Below are 7,500 nucleotides of genomic sequence, written 5' to 3' on the forward strand. Positions count from 1 at the left end.
CCTCCCAGGCCGAGACCCCTCACGAGTGGCAGACACGGGCACGCACCCAGCCCACCCACACCCGCCCCGCGCCGCCCCACGGCCGCCCCACAACTCACCCACAGGCAGGGACCCGACTGACCCTCAAGGACCACACAGGCCTCCGGGCCCCCTCTACCCGCCAAGGCCAGCCAGGCGTCTGGGTCACGTCTGCCCCGCAAGTACTGCCCCCGCACTGCCCCAGCGCTGCCCCGCGAGTGCTCCCCGAGGAACGGCGGGCCTCAGGGCCCGCCGTCTCCCCCCAGGGAAGACAGGCCTGCGGGTGCCCCCGGCTCCACAGCTTCCCCACCAGTGCCCCACAGCAGCCTTGCGAGTGCTCCCCGAGGAACAGCAGGCTTCTGGGTCACGGCTGCCCCGCGAGTACTGCCCCCGCGCCGCCCCACGGCTGCCCCGCAAGTGCTCCCCGAGGAAGAGCACGCCTCAGGCCTGCCCTCTGCCCTCAGGAAAGACAGGCCGGCGGGTGCCCCCGGCCCCACAGCTTCCCCACCCGTGCCCCACCGCAGCCTTGCAGGTGCTCCCCGAGGAACCGCAGGCCTCTGGGTCACATCTGCCCCACAAGTGCTGCCCCAGTGCTGCCCCACGGCTGCCCCGCAAGTGCTCCCCGAGGAACCGCAGGCCTCTGGGCCTGCCGTCTCCCCCCAGGGAAGGCAGACCTGCGGGTGCCCCTGGCCCCACAGCTGCCCCGCAGGGCCCCACGGCTGCTCCGCAAGTGCTCCCTGAGGAACAGCAGGCCTCGGGCCTGCCGTCTCCCCTCAGGAAAGACAGGCCTGCGGGTGCCCCTGGCCCCACAGCTTCCCCACCGGTGCCCCACGGCAGCCTTGCAAGTGCTCCCCGAGGAACCACAGGCCTCTGGGACACATCTGCCCCACAAGTGCTGCCCCAGTGCTGCCCCACGGCTGCTCCGCAAGTGCTCCCTGAGGAACAGCGGGCCTCTGGGTCACATCTGCCCCACAAGTGCCGCCCCACGGCTGCCCCGCGAGTGCTCCCCGAGGAGCCGCAGGCCTCTGGGCCTGCAGTCTGCTTCCAGGGAACCCAGGCCTGCGGGTGCCTCTGGCCCCACAGCTTCCCAAACAGTGCCCCACGGCTGCCCCGCAAGTGCTCCCCGAGGAACCGCAGGCCTCTGGGCCTGCCGTCTCCCCCCAGGGAAGACAGGCCTGCGGGTGCCCCTGGCCCCACAGCTGCCCCTCCAGTGCTCCCTGAGGAGCAGCAGGCCTCTGGGTCACATCTGCCCCACAAGTGCCGCCCCACGGCTGCCCCGCGAGTGCTCCCCGAGGAGCCGCAGGCCTCTGGGCCTGCAGTCTGCTTCCAGGGAACCCAGGCCTGCGGGTGCCTCTGGCCCCACAGCTTCCCAAACAGTGCCCCACGGCTGCCCCGCAAGTGCTCCCCGAGGAACAGCAGGCCTCTGGATCACATCTGCCCCACAAGTGCTGCCCCAGAGCAGCCCCACGGCTGCCCCGCAAGTGCTCCCCGAGGAACCGCAGGCCTCTGGGCCTGCCGTCTCCCCCCAGGGAAGACAGGCCTGGGGGTGCCCCGGGCACCACACTCTGCCCCCGCAGAGCCCCACGGCTGCCCCGCAAGTGCTCCCCGAGGAACCGCAGGCCTCCGGGTCACATCCGCCCCACGACTACCGGGCCAGCGCTGCCCCACGGCTGCCCTGCAGCTGCTCCCCAGGGAATAGTGGGACTCTGGGCCTGCCTTCTCCCCCCAGGGAAGACAGGCCTGCGGGTGCCCTGGGCACCACAGCTGCCCCGCAGAGCCCCACGGCTGCCCCGCAAGTGCTCCCCGAGGAACAGCAGGCCTCTGGGTCACATCTGCCCCACAAGTACTGCCCCAGCCCTGCCCCACGGCTGCCCTGCAGCTGCTCCCCAGGGAACAGCGGGTCTGTGGGCCTGCCGTCTCCCCCCAGGGAAGACAGGCCTGCGGGTGCCGCTGGCACCACAGCTGCCCCACAAATGCCTCACGGCTGCCCTAGCTGTGACCCCCGGCTGCCCCGCAAGTGCTCCCCAAGGCACCCAGGCATCTGGGTCACATCTGCCCCACCCCAACTGCGCGCACACCGTGGCACTTGCACACGGGTGCACCATCTCCCCCGGCCCTTCCCATTTCCCCCCTTTCGCCTCTCACCACCCCCCCCCCCCCCCCCAGCAGGCCTCTCCCCCAGCCCCAATGCCCCGTCTGCCGCCGCACGCACACGTGCACACAACATCCACCCCACCCCCTCCAACGGGCCCGAACCTCTCGCGTGCGGCAGACGCAGACGCAGACAGAGCGTCTCCCCCCAAGCCCCGCTGCCGCCACCGAATTACCGCCCACCCCCCCCGCCACACCCCGCTGTCCCCCTTCCCCCCCCCTCCCCCGCCTCTATTCACCACCCGGTTCACTGCGAATCCGGCCGCCCCCTCCCCACGCTGCCCTCGTGCAGGCTTGCCACCCACCCCCCCCACCCCCCCCACCCCCCCACCCCCCTCCCGGCAAGGACGGCGGGAGACTTTAGGACCCAGCGGAGTCCCTGCCGGCTCCGTGCCCGGGCGGGTTAAGGGATTCCCGGTGGCGAGCGGGGATCTAACCCCGGCTGCCGAGTCTCTACCCTGCCGCGCCCCTGGCCGTGCCCGTGCCCCGGCGCTCCCGCCTTCCTTTCTCAGCCGCTCGGCTCGCTCACTCTCTCTGCTGCGCGCCTGCCCGCCCCTGCCGCGGCTGGAGAACCCACTGAACCCCCCCCCGCCCCCAGCACACACACCGCCCCCCCCCCCACCTTACCGACCCAAAACCTACTCCGAAAAGAGGCACCGCGTGCCTGCCGCCCTCTCCCCGGCCCACCTCTGCGCCGTGCTCGCCGCCCGCTCTCGCCTGCCTCTGCACCGGCACCCCTTCCCCGCCGCTGCCGCTTGCCGGGCAGTGGTGTGCTCGCGCGCCCGCGCAGGGCGCGAAGCCGCGGACCGCCACGCCCCACCCCCACCCCCGCCCCCGACCCGATCCGGGTCAGGGTGGCGGCTCTGCCAGTGGCGCTTAAATCACGAACGAAAAAAAGTTAGAACTTACTTTTTCGCCCACCCCAACCCCTCCCCCCACCCACATACCCCCCCCCTCGCCCGACAGCCCCCCCCCCCCCCCCCCCCCGCCGGGACGATCCGGGTCAGGCTGGCGGCTATGCCAGTGACGCTAAAAACGTGAACGAAAAAAAAAGATCAAAATTATTTATAACCACCCGGTGATAAATCAAAATTATTTATCACCCCCCGGCCCCCCCGCCGCCCCAGCCCCCCCTCCCCCCCACCCCCCCCCCCGCAAGAAACACCCTGCCCGCACGCACTTGTTGGAAGGGAGGATCCGGGTCAGGCTGGCCCCTGTGCCGGTGACGCTTAAACCATGAACGAAAAGAAAAAACAAAAATATCACCCCCACCCCACACCGGCTGCCCGGTGTCCCCGGCTCCGGGGACCGGCTCGGCTGCCACGTCTACCCGGCTCCGGGGATAGGCGGGCAGGTCTACTTCGCTCCGGGGACCGGACCGGCTGTCAGGTCTACCCGGCTCCAGGGACCGGGTCGGCTGTCAGGTCTACCCGGCTCCGCGGACCGGATCGGCTGTCAGGTCTACCCGGCTCCGGGGACCGGGTCGGCTGTCAGGTCTACCCGGCTCCGGGGACCGGGTCGGCTGTCAGGTCTACCCGGCTCCGCGGACCGGATCGGCTGTCAGGTCTACCCGGCTCCGGGGACCGGGTCGGCTGTCAGGTCTACCCGGCTCCGGGGACCGGGTCGGCTGTCAGGTCTACCCGGCTCCGGGGACCGGGTCGGCTGTCAGGTCTACCCGGCTCCGGGGACCGGGTCGGCTGTCAGGTCTACCCGGCTCCGGGGACCGTTTCGGCTGTCAGGTCTACCCGGCTCCGGGGACCGGGTCGGCTGTCAGGTCTACCCGGCTCCGGGGACCGGATCGGCTGTCAGGTCTACCCGGCTCCGGGGAACGGATCGGCTGTCAGGTCTACCCGGCTCCGGGGACTGTTTCGGCTGTCAGGTCTACCCGGCTCCGGGGACCGGGTCGGCTGTCAGGTCTACCCGGCTCCGGGGACCGGGTCGGCTGTCAGGTCTACCCGGCTCCGGGGACCGGGTCGGCTGTCAGGTCTACCCGGCTCCGGGGAGCGGGTCGGCTGTCAGGTCTACCCGGCTCCGGGGACCGGGTCGGCTGTCAGGTCTACCTCGCTCCGGAGACCGCCTCGGCTGTCAGGTCTACCTCGCTCCGGGGACCGGATCGGATGTCAGGTCTACCCGGCTCCGGGGACCGGATCGGCTGTCAGGTCTACCTCGCTCCGGGGACCGGGTCGGCTGTCAGGTCTACCCGGCTCCGGGGACCGGGTCGGCTGTCAGGTCTACCCGGCTCCGGGGACCGGGTCGGCTGTCAGGTCTACCCGGCTCCGGGGACCGGATCGGCTGTCAGGTCTACCCGGCTCCGGGTCGGTATCGGCTCTCAGGTCTACCCGGCTCCGGGGACCGTTTCGGCTCTCAGGTCTACCCGGCTCCGGGGACCGTTTCGGCTGTCAGGTCTACCCGGCTCCGGGGACCGGACCGGCTGTCAGGTCTACCCGGCTCCGGGGACCGGATCGGCTGTCAGGTCTACCCGGCTCCAGGGACCGGGTCGGCTGTCAGGTCTACCCGGCTCCGGGGACCGTTTCGGCTGTCAGGTCTACCCGGCTCCGGGGACCGGGTCGGCTATCAGGTCTACCGGGCTCCGGAGACCGGATCGGCTGTCAGGTCTACCCGGCTCCGGGGACCGGATCGGCTGTCAGGTCTACCTCGCTCCGGGTCGGTATCGGCTGTCAGGTCTACCCGGCTCCGGGGACCGGGTCGACTGTCAGGTCTACCCGGCTCCGGGGACCGGGTCGGCTGTCAGGTCTACCCGGCTCCGGGGACCGGGTCGGCTGTCAGGTCTACCCGGCTCCGGGGACCGGGTCGGCTGTCAGGTCTTCCCGGCTCCGGGGACCGGGTCGGCTGTCAGGTCTACCCGGCTCCGGGGACCGGGTCGGCTGTCAGGTCTACCCGGCTCCGGGGACCGGATCGGCTGTCAGGTCTACCCGGCTCCGGGGACCGGGTCGGCTGTCAGGTCTACCCGGCTCCGGGGACCGGGTCGGCTGTCAGGTCTACCCGGCTCCGGGGACCGGGTCGGCTGTCAGGTCTACCCGGCTCCGGGGACCGGGTCGGCTGTCAGGTCTACCCGGCTCCGGGGACCGGGTCGGCTGTCAGGTCTACCCGGCTCCGGGGACCGGGTCGGCTGTCAGGTCTACCCGGCTCCGGGGACCGTTTCGGCTGTCAGGTCTACCCGGCTCCGGGGACCGTTTCGGCTGTCAGGTCTACCCGGCTCCGGGGACCGGGTCGGCTGTCAGGTCTACCCGGCTCCGGGGACCGGATCGGCTGTCAGGTCTACCCGGCTCCGGGGACCGGGTCGGCTGTCAGGTCTACCCGGCTCCGGGGACCGTTTCGGCTGTCAGGTCTACCCGGCTCCGGGGACCGGGCCGGCTGTCAGGTCTACCCGGCTCCGGGGACCGTTTCGGCTGTCAGGTCTACCCGGCTCCGGGGACCGAGCCGGCTGTCAGGTCTACCCGGCTCCGGGGACCGGGTCGGCTGTCAGGTCTACCCGGCTCCGGAGACCGCCTCGGCTGTCAGGTCTACCCGGCTCCGGGGACCGGGTCGGCTGTCAGGTCTACCCGGCTCCGGGGACCGGATCGGCTGTCAGGTCTACCCGGCTCCGGGGACCGGGTCGGCTGTCAGGTCTACCTCGCTCCGGAGACCGCCTCGGCTGTCAGGTCTACCTCGCTCCGGGGACCGTGTCGGCTGTCAGGTCTACCCGGCTCCGGGGACCGGATCGGCTGTCACGTCTACCCGGCTCCGGCGGGACTTTGTGCCGGAGTGGCCAGGTAGACCTGGTGTCCGGAGCACGCACTTCCAGCCGCCGAAGGGGTCGCTGTTTTTCGTTACCTCCAGTTGTGTCATCGTAAGAGGCGGCGTCTTTGGCGCGCCTCCCCGGTGGGCAGTGCCTGCGCTCTTGAGGCCGTCCGGGGGTAGAGACGTGATTTCCCGTATATGGGAGGGAGTACTTACTCGGCTCCTAAGGGCTTCCAGCGCGAACGCGCATCCTGCGGGCTCACTTCCCGCTGAAAGCAGAGGTGAGGGGCGGCACCTCTGGCTACTTTCCTGGCAGACCTCCGTGCATTTACCGAACGAAATTTGTTGCTCCGGGGTAGGCGTCTCCCCGCTGGGCAGGGCGAAGAGCAGTGGCCGGCGGCGGTCACCGGCACTTTCGAATGCCGGAAGACCGGGGGGAGACAAGCCTGCCGCGGCTTTCCCCCGGTCCTCTCGTGCTCAGTCCCCAGGGAACCGTGCTCCCGAGCGGGTGGACGGCGGCAGCCTCCCGCTCCCCCCCCGCATTTTGCCTGATCCACACCCGCAGCCAGCGCCCGCTGAGGCGTTCACCCAGGGGCGCGCCGCGGAGGCTCCACGCCGGACCTCTCGCAGACGTCGCCTCCTCGCTCGCATGCAGGGCCCCGCGTCTGTCTGGCCGCCCACCCCCGGGTGGCGGCTGGCGCGCGCGGCTGTCGGCTGTCCCAGGACCGTGGCCGTGGGGCCTCGGGAGCGCTCTTTGCTCCCCCTCGATTCTCTCGCTTTTCTCTATCACCGATCGTTTTGGCATACCCGGGGCGCGTCGGAGGGGCTGCGGGGCGGGCCGGCCGTCAAACGCCGGTGTTCAGGTCCCGTAGCACCCCTCCACCAGACGCGTCCCTCTCACTCGCACGCAGGGCCCCCGTGCCTGGTCGCCCACCCCCGGGTGAGCGGCTGGCACGCGCGTGGCTGTCGGCTGTCCCAGGACCGTGGCCGTGGGGCCTCCGGGAGCGCTCTTTGCTCCCTCCCGTCTCTCTTCTTTTCTCCTATCCCCGATCGATGAGGCATTTCGGGTCGCGTCGGAGAGGGCCCTCGGCGGGCCGGCTCCTCCGTGCTCTCCGTCCCGGGGAGGCGCGGCGGTGTCCGGTGTTCAGGCAGGGTGGTCTCCTTTCCAATTCGCTTCCCGTCGCACGCGAGGTGTCCGCCCTCCCTTCCCGGGAGCGGCTTCACCGAACCCAGCTCTGTGACAGCCGCGTGGCCCCGCGAGTTTCTCAGGTGTCCTAAAGCACGCCGGGCGCCGGTGCCGGCCTCGGTCCGGGTGCCCCGTGGGTGCCGGCCGCGAGCAGCGCTGGGCGGCGGGGGCGGCTTAGCCAAGGCAAGAGAATTCCGGGCAAGGCAAAGCCGAGCGAGGCGGCCGTCACCCGCCCGGGTGGCGGGCCCCCTGCGGCGCGCCGCGGGCGGCAAGGGGGGCGTCCCCCTCCGCCGCTGCCGCCGCTGCTTCTGTCGCCCTTGGTGCCGCACCCCCGCCCGCTGCCGAGCGAGCCGCCCCGACCGTAAAGGGGCCTCGGTCGCCGGGTCGCGCCCGCCTCGGCGGGT

The sequence above is a fragment of the Larus michahellis genome, unplaced genomic scaffold, assembly GCF_964199755.1.
Source record: "Larus michahellis unplaced genomic scaffold, bLarMic1.1 SCAFFOLD_78, whole genome shotgun sequence".
Lineage (NCBI taxonomy): Eukaryota > Metazoa > Chordata > Aves > Charadriiformes > Laridae > Larus > Larus michahellis.